Consider the following 13,408-nt stretch of genomic DNA (forward strand, 5'->3'; position numbering starts at 1 on the left):
TGGGACAGATCCAAAGCTTACTCTATACAAACTGGTACTTTATAAATACACTTTTATCTAAGGAAGGTGGTAACTTCCATAAGGATCATCAGTGATTTATTCGTGAGGTTTCTAAAACATGTTGTTGAAGCCACAGTCCAATGTTCTAGTCATAGACCAGAGTGAAAATCATGTCTCAATATATGTTGATGTATATACTATATATACATAATGTCCCACCATATATACATATATATATACACACATATATTGCAAATGATCATGTGTTCAGCACAACTGTAAGAGAAACTAGAACATAGATCATTTGATCATTTGGAGCCCTAGAAAACAACCTTTTAGAAAAGCAGAAATTTGTCGGCTTTCTACATCAAATAAATCACTGAATGTGAATGTAATACCAGTTAGTATAGCAGTAGTTCTGCAAATATAATGCTAGACTGCTCAACAAGCAAGATTCTACGCGTTATGAATGTCAGTTATCTAACTTAAGGCATAAAGGAAATTACCTGGACTACCAGGTCATTACACATGCAGCCAAATTTTCCATTCCTTGTATACATTTCAGGTCAAACAAATTAATTACGGCATGCTTTCTCCTGTCTCTAGATGCATGAATGTATGCAGCAAAATTCTCCTTGATGTATAATAGCTTTATATTTTAAGAAGCTTCAGTGCTATAGAAAAATTTTTAAAAATTGTTTTACAAAGGCTATTTGAAAAGACATTGAAGTTATGAGACACTTCTGTTATAGTTAAAATAAAATTGATTTACAAGAGGAGAAGGAAAGAGAAGCCAAATGTTAACATTAACATATAGGACAGCAGACAATACCTCATACTTTACAAACACAGTTTTAGCTACAAGAACAGTGGTTGTAATCTGAGAACTCAACTGGATCATTTTCTGTATGGCATTAACGAGAACAAAGGATTTTGTCAAAATAAGGTAGGCCACACACTGAATCACAATGCACCCTGCCAACTGGAAGTACAGAGGAACAGAATCAACAGCCCTACACTAACCCTTAATTCCAGGTCAGGTTCCTGCAAAAGCTGGAGAAATTCACTGAAACGAACGGAATTGCACAGGCTTATAACCAGGATAGAGAGCAATTTTTAGTTAAGGTCAGCTAAGGTTGCAGCTTACAGCTGTACTTTTGTGTCACTGTCCTTTACAAAAACCTGCAGAATCTGACAAATCACCTAAGGTAAAATATATCTTCATTTTTTTTGGAAAACATTTAACACACTGGAAGACAATTCTGATTTGTGACTTTTGTTCACATAATACCAAAACTGCTGTTTCTGCTAGTCACATCCTTCAAACTTTCTCAATTTCAAAGATCATCCCTCTCTTTCAATGTTTGAGTTATCCATTTCAAAGACAAACACAACATCCTCTCTTTTTAATTTCAAATTATAATTTTGTCAGAAGGGCATGACTCTGAAGAAATTATTAATTTTTTTCAGAGATGTATTATAAAAGATTTTAAACATTCTAAATTAAATTTTTGGTTTGAATTTTTTTTTTGTTTGTTTGTTTTCATCAGTAGCTCACATTTGATCTGACAGAAAAATATGACCACTAATGTTTATCAATGCACAATTAATTCAGCCTGCTACAGAAAGGAAGCCAATTCAAAATTTATCTTTACATCAAGTTTCCCAAAACCAGAATTGCTATACTTCTTAGTAATGTACTAGGGTCTCCAGAACCAGTAATAATACTAATAAAACTCCCTGGTTTATATCAAAAGCACGTGGCATGTCCTATGGGATTTCGCCCTATTAGGGCAGCAAAGGTTTCACTTTTGAAGAAAGACAACAGACTAATAAAAACTATTATTTTTATTCCCCTTCCATGTAAGCATAGTTGCGTATATTTATATTGCAAAAAGACAGGAGAAACTATGATAAAATCCATTACCAGCATACTAGCGATGACAGGTAAGATTTAATATAACTGGATAAAAATTACAGTAATGATGGAACTCTAAATGCAATGGGTGCCTCTCCCTAAAAAAGTGGCAGGACCAATATTCCAACACCTGATGTGCACATGTGGTAAATGAGCCAGCTAGGGAGGGAATGCCACCAGAGCTGTTTTCTGAACAGAGACTGGTTGGTGATGTGACAATTGGAGGTTGTCTTGGGCACAGCAATCACTAAGCAATAGATTTTGATTCCTGCAGAAATAACAAGAAGGGCCAGCAGAACTGTTATTTTGGACTCCCAGAGGGCAGGCTTTGGCCTGTTTATGATGCTGAGAAAGGCCCTTGGGATGCAGTCCTGAAGGGCAAAGGAGTCCAGGAAGGGTGGACATGCTTCAAGAAGGAAATTTTAAATGTGCTGAAGCAGACCATCCCCACATGTCAAAAGACAAGCTGTCAGGGAAGACCATCAGCCTTCCTGAATAGAGAACTTTGGGTGGAAGTCAGGAATAAGAGAGTATCATCTTTGGAAGAAGGGCCAGGCAACTCAGGGGGCGGCTTCAAGGACATTTTGAGGTTATGCAGGGAGAAAATTAGAAGGGCCAAAGCTTAACTAGAACCAAATCTGTTTACAGGAACAAAAGACAATAAAAAATGTTTCTAGAAATATATTAGCAACAGAAGGAGAGCTAAGTAGAATCTCTATCTTTTATTGGATGGGTGGGAAACATAGTGACAAAAAATGAGAAGTCTGGGGTACTTAATACCTGCTTTGCCTCAGTCTTCAGCTCAGCAAGACCAGTTGTTCTCTGGGTGCCCAGCATTCTGAGCTGGAAGGCAGACGGGGAGCAGAATAAAGCCCCCCCAATTCAAGGGGAAATGGTCAAAGAAATACTACACCATTTAGACTGAAATTGAGAGGACTGCATGGAATCCACCCAAAGATACTGAGGGAACTGCTGAAAGTGCTCACCAAGCCACCTCCCATCATTTATCAGCAGAACTGATCAACTGGAGAGGTCTCACCTCACTGGAAGTTAGGAAATGGGACACCCATATACAAGAAGGATCAGAAAGAGGATTTATGCAACTACAAGCCTGTCAGCCTGACCTTGGTGCTGGGGAAGGTCATGGGGAAGAACATGGTGAGTACCAGCACAAAGCACAAGTAGGACACCACAGGGTTAGGTCCAGTTCGTTTGGATTTATGAAAGGCAGTGCTGCTCTGAATCTGATCTTCTATGACAAGATGACTTGCTTGGTGGATGAGGGAAAGGCTGTAGAGGGTGACTACCTAGACTTAAGTCAAGTTTTTACACCACTTCCCACAGCAGTCTACTGAAGAAACTGGCTAATTATAGCTTGGACTAGCTGGGTAAAAGACAGGCTGGATGGCTGAGCCCAAGGAGTGTAGTAAAGGAGTCAAACCCACCTGGTGTCTTATCACTAATGGTGTTCCCCAGGTCTCAGCTTTGGAGCCAGTGCTGTTTAGTATCTTGATTTAAGATCTGGTCAAGGGAATTGAGCGAGTCCTCAGTAAGCTCACAGACAACACCAAGCTGAGTGGAAGTGTTGGTCTACTACAGAGTAGGAAGGCTCTGCAGAGGGATCTGAACAGGCTGGATCCATGAGCTGAGGCCCATTTTTTGAGGTTCAACAGGCCAAATGTCTTGTCCTGCACTTAGGTCACAACAACCCCATGGAGTGCTACAGGCACCCATGGAGAAGAGCAGCTGTGACGGTTCATTGGAAAAGGATGTGAGGTTGCTGATCAGCTCACCATGAGCTAGCATGTGCCAAAGCAGCCAAGGAGGCCAAAGCAGGACCAGGGAAGGGACCATCCCCATGTACTCAGCACTGGCGAGGCCACACCTCGAGTGCTGTGTCCAGCTCCGGGCCTCACACTGCAAGAGAGCAAGTCCAGAGGAGGGCAACAGCTAGGGAAGGGTCTGCAGCACCGGGGGGCTGAGGGCACTGGACTGGAGAAGTTCAGCCTGGAGAAGAGCAGGTTAAGAAAGGACCTTATCCCTCTCGACCACTCCCTAGGGGTTTGTAGCAAGGTGGGGGTTGATCTCTTCTCGCAAATGTAAGTGAGAGAACAAGAGGAAACGGCCTAGGTTGTGCCAGGGGAAGGTTAGACTGGATATTAGGAAACGATTTTGCACTGAAATGCTTTCACGCATTGAAAGAGGCTGCCTAAGGAAGTGGTTGAGTCACCAACCCTGGAGGTACTTAGAAGATGTATAGTAGTGGCACGTAGAGACATAGTTTTGTGGAGAATTTAAAGGTAATTTCTAAAATAAATGATTCTATGATTCTCTAATATTTATAAGTACTTTGAAAGAGCATCATTGATTATCTACACATTTTTTACCAAAAAACCTGGTAGTTAACAAAGCCCAGTTCTACAGTTATAATAAGCATGATCTACTTCAATGAGCAGAATTGACTACAAGAGTGGTAACAAAATAATTCCATTTAATTTTACATATATGGGGCTAAATTTTGACAAATGTTCCCAGCATCCTTAAAGCTTTGTTGCAATCAACAGTGAAGCCAACACTCTGCAGGACACTTTTACCACAAAATGTACCACTTGTCACTTCAATTCAAAAGAATTTACTGCTCTTTAAAGAACTATTTTTGTCAACAGTTTACATCATGTATTTATTATTCTTGCTTGTTTCTGGTTGGCTTAAAATATTTCTAAGGCATCAAAATGTTTCTACTGGAATTATTCCTTGAATAGTCATAAAATGAGTGGAAGAGAGCAAAACATGCTTTTTAATGTTTTCTGAAATTAATTGTTTCTGTGACTATATTAACATGAAAGTTCCCACAGAAGAGTTAATATATTTCCAGGATTTTTGAAATTGCAGCAGAGTTGAAAATAACTTGATTGGTTTTTACTGTGCCATTTTACCACCTGATAGGAGCTGTAAAGCCCATTGCAAACTTGAGATCAAAGCCTTAGTATGAACCAACAATCCCTGTCATAGTGCAGGCACTGCCTTTGTGACCACACAGAAACAAGGAGAAGGAGTTCTATGTTCACTCAGACTCTAGACCAGCTTTATAATAACAGTGACAGCTATCTGCATGACTTTACGTAAAATGTTCCCCACAATAATGGGAAAGCTTCTGTACACCCAATTCAACACTTGAAAGAACTATACAATACACAATTTACAGTTCTCATTCTTCCTAGGTAAGGAAGTGGACTCTTGTATTTTTAGCCCATCGTGTCAGTCTGCTCTGGATGGGTTTTTTGCCTTTTTTTTCCTAGTTCTTTAAATGACAAGGCACGCAAATACTAAGCTGGCTGCCATTTTTTACCTATTTTTTTTAAAGAGGAAGTGTTTATTTTAAAACATATTAATCTAGTTGCATTTTGTCAGTGTTTCGAAGATAAGTATTTAAAACTTCCATAAACCACCACAGAAGAAACTTACTTCTACTGCGACTTCCAGAAAGTACAGATGTTAATATCTTACTAAAGCTGCTACAACTTCAGAACTTTAAGCAGCTATTGAAAATTTTAGAAAATCAGGGAGTTTTCCGAATTTACAATTCTAGTTTTTGCAAAAATGCTTTCTGAATGGTGGAGGAAAAGCCAAATCCATTACAGAAACAAGATAAAATATATTTTAATTCTTAGTATCAATAAAATAAAATATAAAACTTAAAGAACTGATGATATGAAATATCAGTAAGTTTTTTATTTCCCATATTCATGACAATTTTTGGACTGCATAACAATATATTATATAAAAAAACCAGTAATGTGCACTTTTCATCAGAAGGAATGTCCATTGATGAGAGTAGATTTTAAAATTAAATTATAGCTATGTACAGGAATACCAGTTGATGCTGCTAAAACATAAATAACACTAATTAAATAAATAAGAGAAACCACTCAATATTTAGAATTTCATTAGTATTGAATCACTTGAAGACATTCCACTCACTGCACTTTCAAACTGTATTTCAGTGCAATTAGTATGTATCAATTTGGGCATGTAAATTTTCTTTGTTCATAAAACTGCTTAAAGTGGTCTCTTTTTTTCCAAATAATTTTGTTTTACTGGAAGCTCCTCTTTAATATCAAATTTCCTTCTAGAGCAAACCAAATTTTATGAAGCCTAGAGTAAAAAAATAAATCTGGCACAAATTTGATATAGCAGTCTCTGTTTATACTCCTTTAATACATATTTTGAACAGTACAGCAAAGAAGAAAATTAAGTTGGTTATGGTTAGGCTTTTTAACTCTGTTTCAGTATGTAGTACTAAAGTAAAACTACAGAAAAGCCACATATATCATTTAGTAAAAGCATTTTTCATTCAATGCAGAAGAGTTTGCACCTTTACGGTTTAGTCACACAGCCCAGAAGGGAATAAGCAGTTAAAATCTTCTTTACTGAAACAGGCATGAACATATAGCAAAATAACAAAGATGCCTATCAAATATATACCTCAGGGACAAATATCATAATTAAAACAAATCTCCAAGACTAAATTATAATCAAAGATGTCAAACATCTTAAAAGGAGCAGAGAGCAAAACATACTGCTTCTTACTTCAAGTGGCTTCCATTTATTAACCCAATGAGTCCCACAGTAAGAAAATAATTATTTTCTTACAGTATCTGTATTCATCTCCAAAATACAAGATGCCTGTTAAATGCATCTTGTAAATGCATCCATTTAGAAAACCTTTGGGACATAGCACTAATTGAATTTTTGATCACAAATATCTCTTTAATTACTTCATGCTCTGGCACACCGCTGGGGAACTTTTGCTGCCAGCACTTCCACTTAGTGCTGCAGGAAATGCAGGCAGAGCTAAGTTGGGTTCCTTCCCAAGGAGGAAGGACAGCCAGCTGGATCACTGGAACAAGGCATTGGCGAAGGCAAGGTGAAGATCCACTTTGCCCACAGAAGTGCCATGTGATCTGCCATCACAGCCCTAAGACTTGGGTCCATAAAACTCTGTGGGATCATTACATCACCACTTAGAGATATTTTGCTGAGGTTTTGTGCACCTGGAACCAGTGAGTGAAGGAGGAACAATGCCTTTTTCAATAAATTTCATAGACGGTTATGGCCTGATAGCTGAGGATGATGTTGTGATCATTTTGTTGTATCTTCTTATATTATATACATTTAAATCCTATTTCACCAGTCAACCCCTTACATCTAAATTCTTAGCTGTTTCTCCTATGCACAAAGAGAGAGGGTGAACTTTTTGCTCCCAAAGTGTTTCACTGTCAAATTCTTGGGGCTTTGCCAAGCACTCTTCTAATTCTCAATTCTGACTCTCCTTTGATTAATGGATTAAACCATATTGGTCTTTCCACTCAGAAACTCCACAACTTCAGCATGTGATGAATTACTTTTGGATTACTCTGTTTCACAGTCTTTGTTTCCATCTCCATTTATGCAGTCTCTATGTGGAGTGATCGCTCCACTTTGATATGCACCTCTCACATTCCTTCTGAAAATACTTTGATGATCTTAGGCTCCTACACACTAAGCTGTCTCTGAATTACTTTGATAATCATAATCCTCTTTGTTTCATTTTAAAATAACTAAAATATAAATCTGATCAAAATAAAACTGCCAAATAATGTGAAATAAAGCTATCTTTCAAAATTTCTTATGCTGTGTTTAACCTACACCTTATAATTTGCAAGTACCCTGTTTTCAGAAAAAAACCCAAGAACACTTTAAACGTCTGTCCTTACTTCCCTTTCTTAATTTCTATTACATCATCTTCCATTATTCTTTGAAGTCTGACAGATCACAAGCTGGGATTAGAATACTGCCCTTCTATTTCTAACCTAATTAAACAAGTGCATCATGACTCATCTGTTCTGCAAATGTTATCTACAACTAAGCCCTTCAATGCAATCTCCCTACCACACTGGGGAACCTTGACAAGCTCTCAGATTAATTTGGGGTAAAATGAACAGGTTTCTTTATCCTCCTCCTTAAAAAAAAATTCTAATATCAGAAGTAAAAAAAAACCCAACAACGAAACCAGATCAATCAGTATTAAATTGGTACAACTGTATCTTTCATAAACATTTTTCTCAGAATCAGAGCTGGTGTTTTTTCTTTTGGTTTTTTCAGTTCCCTGCATCATGTGGGGCTTAAAGAATGGGGCTTGAAAGATTATGTTGTTCGTATTTTCCCATTTGACTTAAATTTGTTTAAAATTTAAAGATATATTTAAATGCTGTGACTTGGCAATTTTTATACAAAACTAATTCAATTTAAAAACTAAGACAAAGATGGATTTTCAGTGTGAGAGAAAGAGAAGCTCCAAATTTTAAACTTCTATCATATTTACATACAAAATTAGGAAGCAAATTTAGTTGGTACAACTGCAGAACAAAGGTCTGCTTTCCTGATGCCCATCTAATGCTGCCAAATTTACAGAGCTATTTGCAACTGGCAACACACCAAGTGACAGTAAAGTAACATTGCTAATTATTTTACCTAAATGAACTAATAAAACTCTGTGAAGTTCAGCATAATGCTGTCAGACTTCATCTCCCTTCCTCAAGTTTTCCATTAATTTGTAGCACATCATGCTTCTTCACAGACCCCCTAGTAAAACATAAGCCAACATTCAACACTCAAGCAAAATCAGATTGGGCAGAGCTAATTTCCTTAGCCTAAACACAAAACTATGTATGATAACAAAAAAATTCTGCTTGTAATTTTATATTGAACTGTTGGGATATACAGAAAAAAATGCATTAAAATTGCTCGCTCTGAAAACAACATAATAATACCCTCAGGATGTGTGTGTATTCACTGCTGTCTGCAGCATGTGTCTTTTCTAATTTTTCAAACAGAAGTCAAAGGAAGGTCCCTGAAGAACAGCTAAACACCCAGGAACTCGTTGCTAAAAAGGCATAAGGGAATGGTCTAAAAATCCTTCTCCATAACTTCCAAGTTCTTTCAGTAGCATATAAAAGACAGAATAGGTGCTTTCCTGCAAAATACACCACTAAGACTGTAATTCTAATACAACTTAATTTGAAAAAGTTTGCTGAGAACCACATAGAGAAGTAGAAAGACCTTATATAATTTTGTGTTAAATTCATTTATTGCTCATCATGAGCTAACATGAGCAAATAAAAATAGCATGACATTACCTTGACAAAACAATCTCCCTAATGACAAATCAATTCTAGAAAAATGACAGCACAGCAATGACTGGGACCACATTTTTAATTACATATAAAGGATTCAATTTTAATATAAAGGATTTTTAATGAGAATACTAACAGTCTAATTAGAATAATATGAGTATACTGTTTCAACTAAACTTACTTTTTTGGACTAATTTTAATAAGCCACTTCAGTGTTATCTCTTATACTGATTGCATTAAGTAGGATTTGGTTGAACTGCACACCTTATTTACTAAAGTTGATAATTTTGATAATGTCTCTTCTTCATAATATCTTTCTATTACTTGTCTAATTGTTACCCAATAGTTTTTATCAAAGTCTGTCTCCGAGTCATAAGTTGTTGTAGCTGCTTACCCCAGAAAAAATAATTGGTTACAGGAAAATGCTAGCAACTCATATGAATACTACTCCCCATTCCATGTTGACACTTCATTAACGAATGGAAATGAATAAAATTAGTGAGAAGTACATCAGCAGCATAAAACTTTCAATTACAACACACTGATAAACACTGGAGTAGATTCTTTGGGGACATGGTGAATCTCAGATTTTTAAAACAGTAAATACTTTTCAGCCTGGCTTATACAGCCCACTTGAAGTACCTGCATTTGCATGAATAAAGAGGATGATCTATATATGAGATATTTCTAAAATTTCCTCCTTCTGTAGGGGAGGGCCTACAAACCATTGAACTTCTAGAGAAATGTCTGAATAAATTTCATATTTCTATAGCTACTCTTACCGTGCAGCAAAAGCGAATTCCTGACATTCCTTGCTCTGTTCCTGAGATTCCTTGCTCTGTTTGCTTGCAGCTGTCACCTCTTGAAATTACCCAACAGTGCTTTTCACATTTGCTATTCACTTTCCTCAGATTCAGTTTTCAACAGCCCAGCATCATGCATTTCTAGCTCCAACTACTCCTCCATCTCAGTGACTTTTATTATTCTCTTCTGTTGATACTGTCATCCAACTTTTAAAATTCTCCCTCATCTGACTGAATTATTTGAAAAAATATATACAATAAAGAAAAATTAGAATGTTCTCCATCTATCCTCGATGATTATAAATTAATTTTTTCTGTATATCAGCAGAGCTGAGCTCTAATTTTCTGTTTGCTATGCATAACTGATTCCTACAGACAATCCTGAATGCACTTTCCATATATTTCTTGCTAGCTTATATACTGTAACTCTAAAAAAATAATGTTGTCCAACGAAATTTAGTCTAATTTCAACCATTGACTGAAAATGACAAGAGTACCAGATAAACTGGAGTGTAAAAATACTTACAGTTCATTCATCTGTCTGTCTTTTCTAGAATTTCCTCCTGTGATGAAAAATAACTGGCTACTCTCTAGTTTTACTGAGTAAAAATAAACTCCAGCCTACGGTATATTATTTGACTTTAACAGCAGCGAATAATGTAAATGAGCAATGGAAGTCAGAAGTATTGCAAAGTGGTAGAAAACAGACATTATATTACTGGATCAGCTTCTTTGGTCAGGCTATCTAATGGTCCAAATCTATTAGTAACCCTAAAAACCTAGTCATGTTGTGTTAATAGTAATTCTAAAGCAGTCCTGATAGACAGTTATACCAGGCAGGATACACTTTTTCCTACTTCAAATGAAGGCTAACATGAACCATGTAAAAGCCTCCCAAAAATCTACACAAAATTAGAAAACATATTAGTCTCAAATGAATTTTGATCATTTCAGACTCCCCCTCTCATTCCTCATGAGGACCTCTCAGCCTTACCTACCCCATCAGTATAAGGGTTCTTTAAATCACCTTGCTCAATTAATACCTAAGGTACATTTAGGGTACCTCAGGTCATGCAGCTCAGCTGCTCCCCTTCCAAACTTGAGAGGTGTAGTATATCCCTCTAACCTGTCACAAGGAAGCCTGTATCTGTATACTTGTTACACTTTACTAGTGTAATAAATGAATGGTGAGAAATAAATCGAATACTGAATGGGGACTTGAAGTAAAAAACCTTCCAACTACCAAGAGTAACGATTTAAAATCTTTGATTATACACTGAGCATCACAGTATAGCTGTTTAAATTCCTCTGCCTTGAACCAACTCTGAGCATAATCAAGGCCACATTCACTCCTGGCATACATTAACTCTTGTAACAATCCCTTCCACCAGTTTCCCCCCCCTTTTTTTTTTTTTTTAACCTAGACCCCTGAAGAGTCTTTGTCACATGTACCTCTTTTGAGTGAAACACATTACACAGTTCCTCTACCCATAAACTCCTCTGCTGCGGCTTAATTTCCACATGTATATAACTGCAATCTAGTAAATTTTCCTTCTTAGAAAACTTGTGTCACAGCTGTGGCACCTGATAATTTACCACCACCATCTTAAGTGCAATTACCATATGCTTCAGGCAAAATGCTGACTCTATGAAAGACTGACTGAATAGCCACATTTACTTCCCAAAAGAATAAGAGAAGTTTAGACAAAGAAGAAATTAAGAAAATACTTAAACTTTTCAGAAGAAAATGAGCCTGAAGCCTGACTGACAGTCTCACCCAGTGGTTTTTCTAAATGGGGAAGGCAAGGCCCTTTTTAGGCAGATTAATGACACTGTGCCTTTCTTTTTCAGCAGTAACTTTATCTCCATTAACAAATGGACTAAGAAATTGCCTACAGCTGTAGCAGTTGCTCAACTCAATTATCAGAAGCCTGATATAAAAGTACTTTACATCAATATAAGAAGAGGATTATAGTAGTGTTAAAAATTAATATATAGTGGCCTTTTGTTCCTAACACCTCTCAAAATGGTTTGTACTGTAACATCCATCACCTTTTTATACTGGTTGCTGTACATGAGAGAATGGGTGTGTAGCTAAGCTTACACACTGAGCTACTGGAAAGGCAAAAGGACTGGTATAATAATCCCTTTATACTGAGAGCAGGAAGAAATTCATGTACTGTACAGATATGGATTGACCTGGTTTAGAGTACTAAAAGAATTTTCCTTCATAGTAAAGGGTGGGGGCGGGGGGAAGTGACTGCCATTATATGGACCCCCTAATATAAAAAAAATAAAATCCTAAGTAATCCTAAATAACACACATTCTTAGAGAAGCACAGTATCAGCATTTGGATGACATGACAAAAGTTGTAGAAATTACTTCCATTTTTTCTTTATTACTTGGAATATATTGTATGTTTCTATTAAGTCACCTGCTTAAAAGTACACACTAAGAACAGATTTTCAGTTCATATACACCCGTTTTCCAAGATCATTTTTCAAATATCATAGCATTCTATATTATAGGCCCTCAAAGTTAAATTTATAAAGTCAATAGTACCTACTCATCAAGATTAATATAATTTGAAATCTGTGCACTAATTCTGACAACAAGGAGAGCACAAAGTGTAACTTCAGAGCATACACTAAACGTTTGCACTGATTAAGAGCACTAGAATATTGTGTTCAGACACTGTGTTTCAAGTCACTTCATGGACTGCTGTTCCATCATTTTATCAGGAAAAAATAGGATTAGAATTCAATCACATCTCATACCGTACTGATGAAAGGTTCATTTGAATACATATAAGAACATATAAATAATAAATTGCTTAGAATGGTCATAATGTCATTTGCACAGGAAACTTCCAGCAGGGTTACAATTCTTCATATGGAATGTCACCACATGTTTTGTAAATCAATACATTTTAAATTATTTTACAAGTTACTTATCATTAAAAACCCCAAAAACCTGTTGCAGTTAAAATGCTTCCCAAATTCTCAATTTCAATAGATTATTATTTACAATCTTACCTCTTTTCACTGTCACCTGCTGCTGAAGTCGACAGCAGGGCAAGGTTTATCTTTCTGATACTACTGGCAGCACTCAGTCCTTGTCACAACAGGGTAGTTAGTACATCCTTTCCTCCTCACATCTTGACCAAAATTGTGCATCTAGTCAATAAACTACTGTAATATGCTGGAAATTTTAAATACATAGACCTGATACATATTTGTGTCCCAGTCATTCTATAACAGCTTAACTAAAGTTAGTGATAAGCAAAATTTACATTTGCTCAAACTTTCTAATGTTATGGTTTTGCCTTTGCTTTTAATTCCATTTCATGCACTTAATGCTCTAGACTGCATTCAGTGTATACATCATTATGGTAAGCACATTGGCATGCACAGGCAATACAAGAATAGGTTATAATTAATCCCATAGACAACCAAAAAAGGTGAAGTTGCATCATGCAATGAAACCAGCTTCGCCTGGGCTGCCATGCAGA

The 13,408-nt window shown here is 36.6% G+C and overlaps 1 protein-coding gene across 11 annotated transcripts in view; it reads right to left on the bottom strand.

Annotated features, from left to right (window-relative positions):
• Positions 1–13,408, bottom strand: part of KCNMA1 (potassium calcium-activated channel subfamily M alpha 1) — a 426,168-nt gene that overhangs the window by 179,632 nt on the left and 233,128 nt on the right. The gene's annotated exons all lie outside the window — the stretch shown is intronic.

The sequence above is a fragment of the Sylvia atricapilla genome, chromosome 8 (genome assembly GCF_009819655.1).
Source record: "Sylvia atricapilla isolate bSylAtr1 chromosome 8, bSylAtr1.pri, whole genome shotgun sequence".
Taxonomy (NCBI): domain Eukaryota; kingdom Metazoa; phylum Chordata; class Aves; order Passeriformes; family Sylviidae; genus Sylvia; species Sylvia atricapilla.